General features: G+C 41.8%; 1 protein-coding gene across 4 annotated transcripts in view; it reads left to right on the top strand.

The window, feature by feature from the left end:
* Positions 1-1,014: 1,014 nt before the first annotated feature.
* ralgps2 (Ral GEF with PH domain and SH3 binding motif 2) overlaps positions 1,015-13,626 on the top strand; it is a 70,070-nt gene continuing 57,458 nt past the window's right edge. Inside the window, exon 1 of one of the 4 annotated variants that reach the window (XM_034584198.1) lies at positions 1,015-1,250. The gene's annotated coding sequence lies outside the window, so the exon portion shown is untranslated. Of the gene's footprint in view, positions 1,251-1,791; positions 2,103-13,626 lie in introns of those variants that run through there. The other 3 variants (XM_034584199.1, XM_034584196.1, XM_034584197.1) reach the window with 3 other exon arrangements.

The following is a 13,626-nucleotide window of genomic DNA, read 5'->3' as shown; positions in this document are numbered from 1 at the left end:
GTGTTAACAAACAAGTATGACATATTCTGAATATGTTTTATGGCTAATTGTTTAGGTCATCAGCCCACTTCCTATATCTTTTATATTTCTACTGAAAGAGCAAGACAATCAGGTGTAGGATTGTTCAGCTTTGGCTGTGGTATGTATTCTACCGAGGGACACTCGTCTGTGATTTTTAGTATAGAAATAACAATACACAAGCTAAAAGTCTAAAATACAGCTTTAAACCCCATTGGTTATCATGTATCAGCCTTCATGCAGGACTGTGTAGTACATCCATTGTGTGTTTGCAATTAATACAGGGTATGTTATGTAGAAATCAGAATTTCCTTTTATTTCCAGCATAGAAATTGACAAACTTGTGGATCATTGCAGTGTGGCCTCAAATTGTAAAGCTCTAAAAACTAGAGTCCATCAATGGTGTGCAAATGCTATCAGAACATAATTTTGAATTGATTTATTTGATAGTGACATATTTAATCTATGTATTTGGCAAGTCATATAAAAATGTCCTGGCAAAATACACAAGCTTGAGGTACAATGTTGTAGAATAGCCTATCCAATGCACATGTGTAGAAGGTAACGTAGATAACTGTGCAAACTGAAGGCATCACAGATTGTAGCCGTGGTAATAGTGGGTCGGATTCTTTAATGCCTAAAGCCAAGTTTGAAGTCTGTTGTATAGTGTAACAAATTCTATAGGAGGCATGTTGGCCATTCAAATTAATTAAAGCATTCGCAAATGTTTATAAGACAGTATTATGTTTTATTTCTCTGCAACCCCACCTCTTGACCTAATAATATGAATAATAAAGTCACAGGAGCTGCTGTGGGCACTAAGGTAGTTGTACCACTAGGAGGAGTCAGAATCAAGGACATGAACTTTGCGCCCTTTTTAACTGTCACAGCGCGCGTCCCCCTGAGGTCACTGCAATAACCACAGGTAAGCTTTCTGTCTGTCCTGAACCCTTTGTACTATATTAGAAATGTGGACATACCGGGGACACGCACACATAATCCACCTGTATATAAAGAGCTAAACGGAGCCGGGCGGCTTTCAGGGTGATGGGCGGACTGGTCGGGAAGCTCCGCCCGTCCGCTGCGCGTCTCCTCAGCCCTCACTCAAAACAGAGGACAGCTGTTGCGACGCGCATCGTCGTGTCCTGAGCCTCGAGCCTGTCCGCACCGTCTTCTCCTCCCATGTGCCCGCTGGAATACCAGCAGAAGACAGAGGAACACAGCGCACTCCGGTGAGTCACTGAGCAGCACGAGGCTGAGTTTTGTTATCGTCTGCGACGTCGTGTTTAGAGAAATCCCTCCGCAGCCGTCGATGTAGCTAGCTAACGTGTCTTTAAGCCCCGCGCACGGGTTTGGGTGTGTTTGTTTTTATACGCAGGGTACCCCCCCCCGTATAAATCGGCATCCATCCGGAGGAGGGGATGCGAGAGAAACGACGAGCTGATGCAGGGGCTGCTCCGAGTGTAGCTGGGTGCTGTAATGCATGTCAGCCATTATTCATGTTCTCCTCCACCCACGTGAAGACACAGTCGCCGCACCGCACACCGAGCAGTTTGATACAACGCTCGTAATAAATCATGCGCTCCCTCGCCGAGCTAACGCTTTGAGCTAACGAGCGGTGCCGCTAACGCAGGGACCACAGGGAAAGGAGGGCGGCGAGTCGGTGAGTTAGCATGCTGTGATTCCCCTGGCGCAGTCTGACTGTGTTTACTCGAGTCACCGCACAGCTTGTTGGTGTTTGGGGACACGGGGGGGGTTCGTGTCGACCCATTTTCTTGCTGCTAGCCCAGCGGAGCTCATGTAGCAGCCGTAGCCACTGCAGGCTCGGTGCTCCGAATAGCTCATTGGCGGTGAACCCCCTGCACGGTTACCCTCCAGGGAGTGTTTTGGGTGTGGCGTGGGTTCACCCACGAACAATACTGTGTGCAGTCCATCTAGTCTCAGAAGGAGCACCGAGGACGTGTCGTGTGGCTGCTTTGTGTGTCTAGTGACCTGCAGTTTTCGACCCATATGGCCTGAAATGACTGAAAAGAGGGGAACCTTTAGAGCTTGAGAAGGAGAGGACCCCCTTCCAGGCTCAGCTGGTAGGTGTTTATTAAATTCACATTTCACTAACACCACTCAATGAGTCACTGTGCCTCATAACTATCTACCTCCTCGGATGTAGTCTTAATGTTTGGATCCACAATATCAGTTCAAACTGGAATGGCACAGAGCTCCACTAGGGCTCAAAATCCTCCTATGAAACCTTGTTTAAGTTCACTACATTTTTATTTGGATCTGCAGCAAAATGATAGATATCCACTAAAATTACCGTTTTCTCCTAAGAGATGCATGCATGATTCTCTGAGAAATCAACAAACATTTGTGCCCTCTACCAATGTTACAGAAAGTGGGGACAAAATCCTGGATGTGCACCCTTTATATGAATCAGCACCAAAATGTAATGGGTTCTTCCCTTACCCATGTCCCACCCTGCCACCAAGTTTCACTGAAATCATTTCAGCTTCATTGATTAATCTGGCTTACAAAGAAATGGACAAGTGTGAAAACATACCATCCATGGCGGAGGTTATAAGAGATTTGGGACCTTATTCTTTTACATCTAACTCTGGTAAAAGATTATACAGATCTAACATTGATCAATCTTTAGCTTCTATCACAGATCAAATGAAGCTATGTTGATCCTCTACTGATAAATGAATCTGCGACAGTGGTCTTATAGCAGTAGCAAGAGTTGCATGTTAATTTGTTAGCCCAGGAGTATCTGAAGATATACACAAAGTTATCTTTAGATAACAACGAAACTGACTCACACACGAGTGTTCCCCTTCAATAGTTATCAAGCAGATACAGATTTAATCTGAATTCACTGCCTGCTCACTATTAGCCTGCCATTCTTTTCTCTTTCAAAGCCTCCCTCTGCTCAGCCCTGCCGCCTCACACACTCAGTGTCCTGTGTGTCATTGCTCACCCGATTTTTAAAGGGCTCTAAGGAATGTTCCATATCGATATTTAGTATGGCTGTGTGGAGCTGCTGTTCTCAACACTTAACATATGACCCACAGGTCACCGGTTCAGACTCATGACTCGCATGCCTTTACAGTACTGTGGTGTGTTGTGTCATGCAGGGAAGGCGGATACAATCTCATTTGGCTCCAGCTGCCTCCTTCAATAGTTGAATAGATACCAGATGCGTTTATTCATTAGTTAGTGTTCGAGATTGCAGTCATACCAGTTCTGTAAGCATTGTATTATTGAGTGGTCAGATAATACTACAGTTAAAGTTTAGCCCTAAATAGGAGATGAACCACAAAGCCTTCGCAGGGTTGGAGGTCCCCTGTTCGTCCATTTGTCAGTAAAGGAATCTGTTTGGAATTCCTTTTGGTTTTTACTTCATCTAATTCAGACCCTGAGAATGCTGGGATGGGTTATAAATTATCAGTGAAAGCCTCGTCTGCAGGTCAGTGGGTGCAAGGGCTTAGGTTTTAATCCAATAAAATATGGTTGATTCAGTATCCAGTGTAGAGATTTGCAGTATGGGACTTGAGCAACAAACGAACGATCTGTACGCCTATTTACGAATGCTGCATTGCAATATAATTTTCTTCGTTTCTCAAACAAAAACATCAGGTTGCAAACTGTAACTGTTTTTTGCCGATAGAGCGTGAGCACCTGGATGTTTTATTGGAGCTCACCTGTTTAGGGAGTTATTTATCTTTAATTACACCCCTTTGTCTATAACACAATCATCTAGAGCTAAGTGCTTTCTCTTTTCAAGGATGTACGTCAACAGTTCTTAATTCAAACGTGGTCATGTTGTATTCAGAGGGAGAAAATCATTCAGACGATAATGTGTTTATAGACACAGCTTCAGTTTTCCATCTCTGAATGATTTCAACTCCCTCAGCGTCATTTGAGATCTATAGTGACTTTTAAGAAACGGTTCCCTCGGTAACTCTTCATACCACCTCCATCTTCCGAGCTGGGCTAATCCCAGAGATGCCTTGTGTACGTGGGCCCATCTGTTCAGCTCTGGGGTGTAGCTGCTCTGTCCAAGGCCTGCAAATGTGATTAGTTAGAGATTACATCTGTGTGTGTGTGAAATGAAACTCCCCTCTCAGAATCAGAGCTGTGTGTTTTTAGGGGAAAGGGCTTTTGCGTCATCGGGTTCAGCCCCTTGTGTTTCACAGGGTATGTTTCCCTGCTCTGCATTACATCATGTTTACTCCACAGTTTATATAAAATCCTCCTTCAACCAGCAATCTTGTATCCTCCCTCCTGGGTCCTATACATATTCTGGAGGCGTTTTGGGTCTGCAGCAAGTTTTGTTCTCTGCGTGACCTCCTATCGGTGCTTTTACTCAGTTGCCAAGGTAACTTGATGCATTTGTCTGGCACGTCCATGCAGCACAGATGGAACTGCGAAGTCACATGTCGTAACATTCTTCCTCTGATGCCTTCCCACCCTCGATTCTGTCACTATGAGAACAAATGCAAAGTTGGTTATCGGTGTTAATTTTCTGCTCATGTTTTGGTGTTGACTCCACAAAGCCATCACTAACACTACTTGGACTAATATAATAGGTCCCTGCGCCTGACAAGTTGTTTTTAAACACTGATAATATTATGGCATACAGTTGTGTTTGATAAAGACTTTTTTTTTTATATACGAGGTGTCTCTTGTTGCTGGCAGCTGGTTGAAGTGGGTGTTGCGGATGTGAGCTTAGGTAGCACCTGATTAGCTGACTGTGTGCATGACCATGTGTGAGAAGGAGATAAATGACAAGGATATTGCACGTCCTAGCATTTACGTAAGAGATCTGAGTGGCAAGCTCTACTTGAGCAATATGCTGCTTTTTCTTTGTCCACAGAGGAACATTTGAGGAAGTAGTGCAAAACTGCCTCTTCTTATTGTAGTGAGTCTATTTACCGTGTGGTTCCTCCAGTGTTGTAATCACAGCCCTTCTGAAGGGGAAGTAGACGCCACAGAGAGCAGTCAGACACAAACAGTGTTGAAACAGATACTGTACATAGTGTCACTCGTGACTGATTGCTGAATCAAACCCTGCTAATTACACACCACAATAAGGTGAGTGGTGGCAGGAGGTCTAGAGCTCTGAGGACGTGGGAGAGGACTCGCACATGAAGGGCTACACAGCAAGGGAACCACTGCACAACTTTGTATCCCTTATTCCTCTGTTCTCCATCTCCTTTGTGGTTGCTTTGCTTTCAGTTTCTTTTCACTTTGCTTTCTTGTTGGGAGTAGGACCATAAGCTATTACATTCCATAATGCTATGTCTGCTTAAAGGGATAGTTCACAGAAAAATGAAAATTCACTCATTATCCACTCTCCACTATGCCGATGCAGGGGTGGGTGAATTGTTTGAGTCCACAAAACACTTCTTGAGTCTCAGGGGTAAACAGCGTTGCAGCCGAATCCAATATAATTTAAGTCAATCGAGTCCACTACCTCAGACGAAAAAATATAACATGCCTCCACACTGCTCGTGCGGTGTCATCTAAGTTTCCGCAAGCCCCGACATTCAAATTCAACTTGAAACGGCGTCGTTGACAGAGTTTTTAGCCTAAATGTCCTCTAATAGCCCCCCTCGGAGCCGCGCTCACGGGCACACCGGAAACACACTCTGTCGCCCCATGGCATGTGTGGGGTGCATGTTCGTATGGCTACGTCAATCTTAGCTTTTAGGCTTAAAACGTGGTGTAAATGACCTTGTTTTGAGTCAAATATGAATGTCGTGGATAATGAGCGAATTTTCATTTTTTGGTGAGTTTCACTCCGTCACATTTTTAGGCCGTAACCCCAACCATGTGTTGACATCAGAGAGGAAACAATGTTCAAATTTCATTTCATCCATCATATGTGTGAGATACAGACTTGAAACTAGCTGTGCAAATAAAATCTTTTATGTATTTGTTACTACTACTACTTCCAATTTTTTTTTTCATTGAATCTGATTTAAAATCTTAACTTTTATGGTGACTTGTAAAACTATATAAAATTTACATTTGAAATGGTTTCTTTTATAGCCTTCGTGGTGAAATGTGACATTTTGAATTATATTTTTTGTTTCATGTAAATATATAAGATAATCGGATGAATTGTCTCATCAAAAAAAACTATGGATGAATCAATAACAAATAATTTGTTGCAGCCTCAGTTTCATCCCCTGATGACATGAATTGCTTTCACCAAACCACAAGCCCCCACTTCCTGCTTCCTTCTCCCTTTTTCTTGCTTTTGGGGGTCTTTTTTAAAATGTCATACTAATATGGTTGTCAACTTTCAGTACCAATAACAAAACAATACTTCTTTCAAAGTAACCCTTATTTAGAATATATATGCTGTTAAACAAGCATACGCCCGAGTCATACGCCTCCAACACATCAGTATAACTTTGTCCTAACATACACAAGCTACACAAATCAATTTAAGTGTATTTTATTCAGGAATATTGTGATTTAGACATTTTGAGTACAGAGCAAAACAAATATTGGGTCACATTTTGTGGTTTGAAAGTTTCTGAAAGTTGAGAAGGACATAATATTGGTTATTCCATTAGAAATTGGGTTTGTTTTCAAGCCCTACTTATAAGCAGGTCATGGTTTTATGTGGCTGTGCTGACCAAGCTGTCCTTATCTTACCATAACCTTATCGGTCATCATTGGTCTTTCACTGCAATTGCTCTCCACAAAGCCTATTTACTTTTTAAAAAGTTGATGTTGACTCGTTGTTTTGAATGTGCAGCTTTAAACAGGATTTGATATCATATTTTTTCTCTAGATATAGAAACATTAAATATCAAAATATCCCTCAGACTCCAAACAGATCCTATCAAAGTAAAAACATGGCTTTGTTTTGAGCAGATTGTGTCCTGGCTATTTGTTATGCTGACAAGTGGTAATGTTTCGGCCAACTGGTTTAACTCTAATTCCGGCCTCTCCACAGCCTAGATGATTATCTTACAATGTCTTTCATCTGTGTGCAATTGCATCCCTGTCCATGTGTGCTTTTGAAATGTAAGTATTTAAGGGGATTTCTCAGCCAGTAGCGTAGTTTCCAAGAATTTGCCGTATTCAAAGATTGGTACCAAACTAGAGACTAGTGACCATAAACAACAGTATATAGTAGAAAACTCCCAGCATAGGTCATTTTCATTATTTATAAAAGGTTGGGCATCCCACCTAAGTGTTATAATGGTAGGGAAAACCCTGGTCAGGTTGGAGGCGTTTGGGGTCAGGAGGCCAGGGGTCAAATGTTTGTTTAGGGACACATTTGTAGTAAAGGGCCCAGCCTTTCAGGCATGCAGAATGCCAGCTATGAGGGTCTTGTTCCACCTGACACTCTCAGGCTGAACCTTTACCTCCTGTGTCATGTGGTCATTTCTCAATCAACCATCAGAAGTTTCCTATTTGGACCAAATGATGAGTACAAAGCAAGGTAACCATGGTCAGCTGATTTGTAAATTAGGTTTTGTCTTAGTAACATAACAATGAACGTGAGCAGAAAAGTTGTCTTCTAGCAGAACAGTGGTCTGGCAGTTCATGTGTTTTGGGGATGTAGCTTTGACGAGAAGGCAGATGGGACGGGGTGGGATGTACCGTAGCATTTTTTCAAATTATAGCCTGCTCTTGTTGGCTTTTCCAGGAGTACCAACCCTAGCTTTTTAACTGGGTGTACCAAATTAGAAACGAGCCAATGGGTATGTTTTCAAACTTAAATTCTATTTGGTGTGGAAGGCGCGATTGCGAACACTCACATTCAACTCCATTTATAATGTGTCTGAGTTGTATGATCCCCCACTCTTACTACTCTGTGTAATGTGTGTGTGCTCAGGTGTGAGGGCTATTTTTTCCGAGTTTTTGTTCTACAAGGAGGGCCAAGACCATAATCCCCCCCCCCCCACTGGCCCAGATAAATGTAAACAGAAAGATGCCGCACCCTTCCACTTCCCTTGCATATTGTCCTGATCCACCAGTCTGTATCAGTCTCTGTGGTTTCACAACACAGCCTCATTTATCTGTCTAAACCTTCATGTGTTTAGGCTTGGGAACTAACTGAGAGCTGAGCCTCGGTTATGTCATGGAAACTCAAGAACTTGGTCCTGAACCCTGCCAAAGACAATAGATCTGATACAGACAAACACGATTCCACCTCTCTCCTCTTTTGCTCTCTTTTGTTTTCTTCTTTTTCCAACATTTTCATTTGTGTTCTTTTCCACTACATCAGACTCATGTGTCAGGTACACAGTGGGCCTTTATTTGCCTTAAGAACATGATGAATACAAGGCTTCATCCTGACCAGCTGCTCCGCTCTTTGCCTTCCTTTTTGCCGTCCGGTATCTCTTTGATGAAATAAAAGGTGATGATTCATTTCTTAAGCAGATGTGATTCTCTGTGTCATCTTAAAGACTCCATTTAGACTTGAGTGTGTGACTGAGACAACCTGTTTCCTGTCACCTTTGTCAGGTTTCCCACAGGTTGGGTCTCAACATGCAGACAGAGACTTGCATTCATATGCCTTCAGTTCCCCACTTTACATCACCAACTGTCAAACAGGGTTTTCACTTCATTCATTCAAACCATGTACATGTCATAGGATATTGCATAAGAACAGTAAAAAAAAAATTACAGAAGTAGCACTGGCGAGTTTAAAATGCAATTTGGCAAAGACGCTCTAAATTAATGTATTTCTTTTTTTTTAATGAAGGTGTAATTGAGTATCTTTAACTTTATGGCCTTGTGTTGTCTTCCCTCCTAATTTGAAATTCATGCAACGTTTACAAAGTAGTTTTCTCCACCACACAACAGTTGGATCCAATACAGTAATGTTTGGGTCAGGGAAGAACCTATTGAATTTTGGCACAGATTTTTTCACGTTCTATAACATTTAGATAGGACAATTTTCCACATTTCCTGTCGAATAATTCATGGTTCTTGATGAACAAAAATCAGGCATGTTTGATATTTCTGAGTGTGTGCAACTTGGTGCAGATCCAAATAAACATCTGGATGTAGTGAATTTAAATCTGTTTTCGTAAGGGGACAGTTGGGACTTGGCGGAGGTATGCGCTCTACTTTGTCATTTTATTTAACTTCTGTTTAGATCCTGTTTGGGCCAATGCAACTTTTCCGTACTTTAAAAGTCAGTGGGAAGAGTTGTGACTGCCCTTATTGCATCAACCAACTGATAAAAATGGCAAGTCCCTTGAAAGACTTGGACACCCCTCTGTTTGATGGTGCTTTGCATGTGAGAGGGTCACCTGGCTTCATTTGGTCACTTGATAAACTTGGGATTAGGGGTGGGCGATATAGCGAATATACTCAATGTATCGTGGCTTGTGCGATGTGAAAAAATAACTACAACGCGACCATCGAGTATAAATTTGTCACGTGAATGTTTTAAGCAGCTTGAAATTCTCTGAGTTTCGCTCTTATCATGTCCCCCTCACAGCAGACTGCTCACTTCCCCGCCCGTCCAGAAAACTCCTGTGTGCATGCATATTTTGTATCAGGAGAGGAGGGAAGAGACTCAGAGAGCAAGGAGAGAAAGAAAGCGAAGAGTCCCAGCGAGTTGACGAGAGTTCAGAGACGGTTAATGACAGTTAGTTCATATTCTCTGTGAACGCTGACCCGAACGAATCAGTTTACAAATGATGAATGTGAACGTAAGTGGCGTTCGCTCCAGCAAGAGTGGAGTGTGTGTGTGTGGTTGTATGTTTACACGCATATAGACACACAGGCCCTGGCACTACACAGTGAGATTAGAGCTCGTTCACTTGAAGCAGCTGGTCAGTGGCTTTGTTGATCAGTAGATACATCAGTTTTCTCTAGGATCCACAGCTGCCCAATGACCAGAAGGCATGCCACGACATTTATATTCGACTTGAAACAAAGACATTTACATCGCGTTTTTAGCCTAAATGTCCACTATCTTCCGATGAGGTTGCTTTCAGGGACCATCAGAAATGCTTACATCTGCTAGTTTAGCCACTTCCTGTGGACTTTGAATTTAAGGAATTGAAAACATTTGTACAGTTACTTAGAAGAGATTTCGAAATATCGAGGTATATATCTTGATGGTGATATAGCCTAAAAATAGAGATTTGTTTTAGGCCATATCGCCAAGCCCTACTTTGGAGTGTTGGAAGGATATTAGGAAGAGAAGCGGGAGGGCATCAGTGGCACTGGGCACAATGTCTTCCCAATTTGTAGTCAATAGACAAATGTTTCGTAGCTCATGCGTCCTGTCTGTACTTGTAACCCGGACACTCATTGTAATTTGTGTCTGTGTGCACAGACAGCATAGCCCCTGGTCATGGTGCTCTGTGGGAGAGGAGGATCAGAAAAAGGGGTGTGAGGGGCTCATTCAGGGAGAGAGGAGGGGGAGGGGAGCAGTGCAGGCCTTGAAGAGATACAGCTGTTTCTCCAGTCTCAGCTGTTGCTCCTCTTCCATTAGATGCAGGCTTGCCCCCCCCTCTCTCTTTCAAATACACACAGATACACACAAACTAAAAGAAGCACACAGTGTAACATTGTTCTGCTGTGTGAGAGAAAGATGAAAGAATCAATCTTTCATAGCTGCTATCAGATGGGAATAGGAAGTACTCGCCATATAATTGAGAGAGGCCTCCATTGCCACATAAGGCAAAATCTGTGTCTGTATTCATCACATTCAGTTGTTTTTCCTTTTGCTTGTCTCTGTTTTGCCTCTTCTGTTGCTTTCTCTGCAATGATGTTTGATAGAATTTAACAACTTTTCGCACCCATTCTCTCACTGTATCTCTCCTTTTATTTCTTCCCATGTGACCTCTGACCTAGTGAACTCTCAGAGCACACAGCTTTGCAAGTGTAGTTCATGTCCCTCTTTGACCAGCTTTGGGTGTCAGTATCCATGTATGTTTAGCTCCTATTCATGCTTTTATACTGAACAAAAATTTTAGGCACATGTCTTCCTCTTGCCCCTTCTGTGTTTAGTTTTCCGTCTGCTTTTTCCCCCTCTGTAAAGCTCCCTTTGTGTCTTAAGTTGTAATTGGACATTTTGTCACGCCCTGAAGACGGGGCAAGGCCATGTGAGGGGAGGTCATGGGGTGCAGCACTGTAGCTCCTTTTTATCATGTTGCTGTTAAGAATACCCCTTTATTGTCACCTTTGTTTGTTAGGTCACTGAACCAAACAAGGAGACATATTGCTGCCCCAGTATTCGATTTTGTGTAGCATGTTGGATTAGTAGAATCAATTGCGTGACATCTAAAACAACAGTGTAAGTTATTAAGAGGTTTGGTTAAGTCTGTAGGAGATAAATGCAGGTCTTTGCAAAATCGACCCGTGTGTGCATATATCTTTGCGAGAGCCATTTTGAGCATAGAGCTTACAGAATGATGAAATGTTGGGGAAGTGAAGACAGAGGATTAGGGTTAGACATTTAATTGCGATGGTAAGGTAGGGCATGCATTAAGCCAGTGGTTTTTCTCACTAAAGTAGAAGTACAAGCTTGTGTGTGTGTGCACGTGTCTATCTATAGTTATCTATCTATAGGACAATTTTGGCTCAATACCATCATTGTGAGGACATTTTGACTTTGGGAGGACATTTTGGCTGGTCCTCTCAAATTCAAAAGGTTTTTTTGAGGATTAAGACTAGGTTTTAAGGTAGGGTTAGAGTTTAGTTTAGGGTAAGGCAATTAGTTGTGATGGTTAATGTTAGGGGCTGGGGAATGCATTATACCGATGAGTGTCTTCACAATTATAGAGACACAGTGCTTTATGGGACGTCTGTTTTCTCAGTCTTGCTCAGTTAAGCAATTTCAAAGGGACAAAATTCATCTTAGAAGTAAATTCTCAAAAGGTTGACCGCGACACAGTGCTATATTCAAAACTGTAACACTCCCTCTTACTTGGCTCTATACACATCATAAGACTCATTAGACTAACAATAGCTAGCCTACAGCGTGTTTGCTTTTGAAGACACTCCAGAGTCTGCGTTTTAGTGTTGTCTGGTGCGTTGCTCTTTTGGGTCAAGTATCCAAGCAGACTAGGAGCAGAGCTAGGCCAACCTAAAACAGGACAGAAAAACTTGTTGGAGGAGGATGATCTCATCGTTGCATAGCACAGACATTTTAGTGCTCTATGTGGGAGAGGGATGATTTGTGAGGCTTTACTTCAAAGAAACAGAAAGATGGAAGTACGATGCAATCTGTTGTCAGTGGTTACATTCCTGTGATGGCCCACCCGTACCACTGTGTTTTACGTTAACCAGCAATGATTGGTTTGCTAGAGCTAAAGAGGGGAGTATGCAGGACTGAGAGTGTATGTTTGCTGTCAAATAATTGTACGGTTTGTCAGGATGCAACATGCCAAGTCTGTGTCTCACACAAAAGCCCCAAGGGACCTTCCAGAACCCTGTCTTGAAAATACTGTCTCCAAGGTTTTCCTTTTATAAATGTTCTGACAAAGTCACGTAACTGGATGGAAATTAGTTGAGAAAACTAACTGAAAATTTAGCATTAATTAAGAGAAATATGACTCATTTATTGGGAGGACCAAACATAGGTGGTAATCTTAGGAAACATGATTTGATTATTTTATTTTTTTATTTTGGGAGTCTCACTTTGATTCAAACCTGACTCTCATTCAATTCAAACCTAACACTATCACCAGCTGTATATCCAAATTGTTGAGAGTGGCTGCAGGTCTTCTCTTCAGTTCAGTGTTTAAAACTAATCCACCACTAGACAAACACACAAAACATCTGATGTAAGTTTGTCTACCAATTTCCAACATTAGTTAAATCCGGCACCACAATAAATGTCATATATAATTTTACTCACTGAAAGGGCTTTTACTATGAACAGTTACTTGAAGGGTTGACCTTGTATAAACTGCACGTTAACATCATTTAATCTCATTGGATTCAGGACCTCACTAACACTTCTGCAATTTTCTTTTTTTTTTTTTTTTTTTTAAACTAAACTCTCCAGGCTGTTGCAGGCGTCCTTGGAGAAATGACAGGAAAACCCCCACACTAATCTGCTGTGACCAAAACTTCCGATAATGTCTTTACAGTGCTGACTCAAACCAACGATTCTTGGCCAGATAATCGTGTATTTGCCAACATGTTTAGCTTTAATGAGGAGAATTAATAATCAGTGTTAGGCTGGACCAAATCATTATGCGAGTAGTTAAAGTATATTAGCTGGAGGTTGTCGAGATGTTTCAATTAAAAGTTCTATCATTTAGACTAAGGGTGTCATGAAGAACCAGTAGAATGATAACTGAACTTAAATTTTAGTAATACACATTTGATTATAGTGTGTAAATAATCCATCACCCCTCGAATCTTAATATAATAATGTCTGTGACACTCAAATGACTTAATCATAGATCCTATTTCCAACCAACCCTCAGGTCAGTGTGTTTACACCTGACACGTCATAGATTTTTGCAGTCTGGATTTTGAATGTGCTTCTTTTGTGTGCTAGTGTGCTACAATCTTTCTTTCTTGACTATAAAGCCTTACATTGTAATAAACAATATTTTCTATGTAATTTAAGAATACAATGATTTTTTTTGTTGCACAGTACACATT

The sequence above is a fragment of the Hippoglossus hippoglossus genome, chromosome 4 (assembly GCF_009819705.1).
Source record: "Hippoglossus hippoglossus isolate fHipHip1 chromosome 4, fHipHip1.pri, whole genome shotgun sequence".
In the NCBI taxonomy this organism is placed as follows: Eukaryota; Metazoa; Chordata; class Actinopteri; order Pleuronectiformes; family Pleuronectidae; genus Hippoglossus; species Hippoglossus hippoglossus.
The sequence above is the reverse complement of the archived record's forward strand: the minus strand, read 5'-3'. Positions and strand labels throughout refer to the sequence as shown.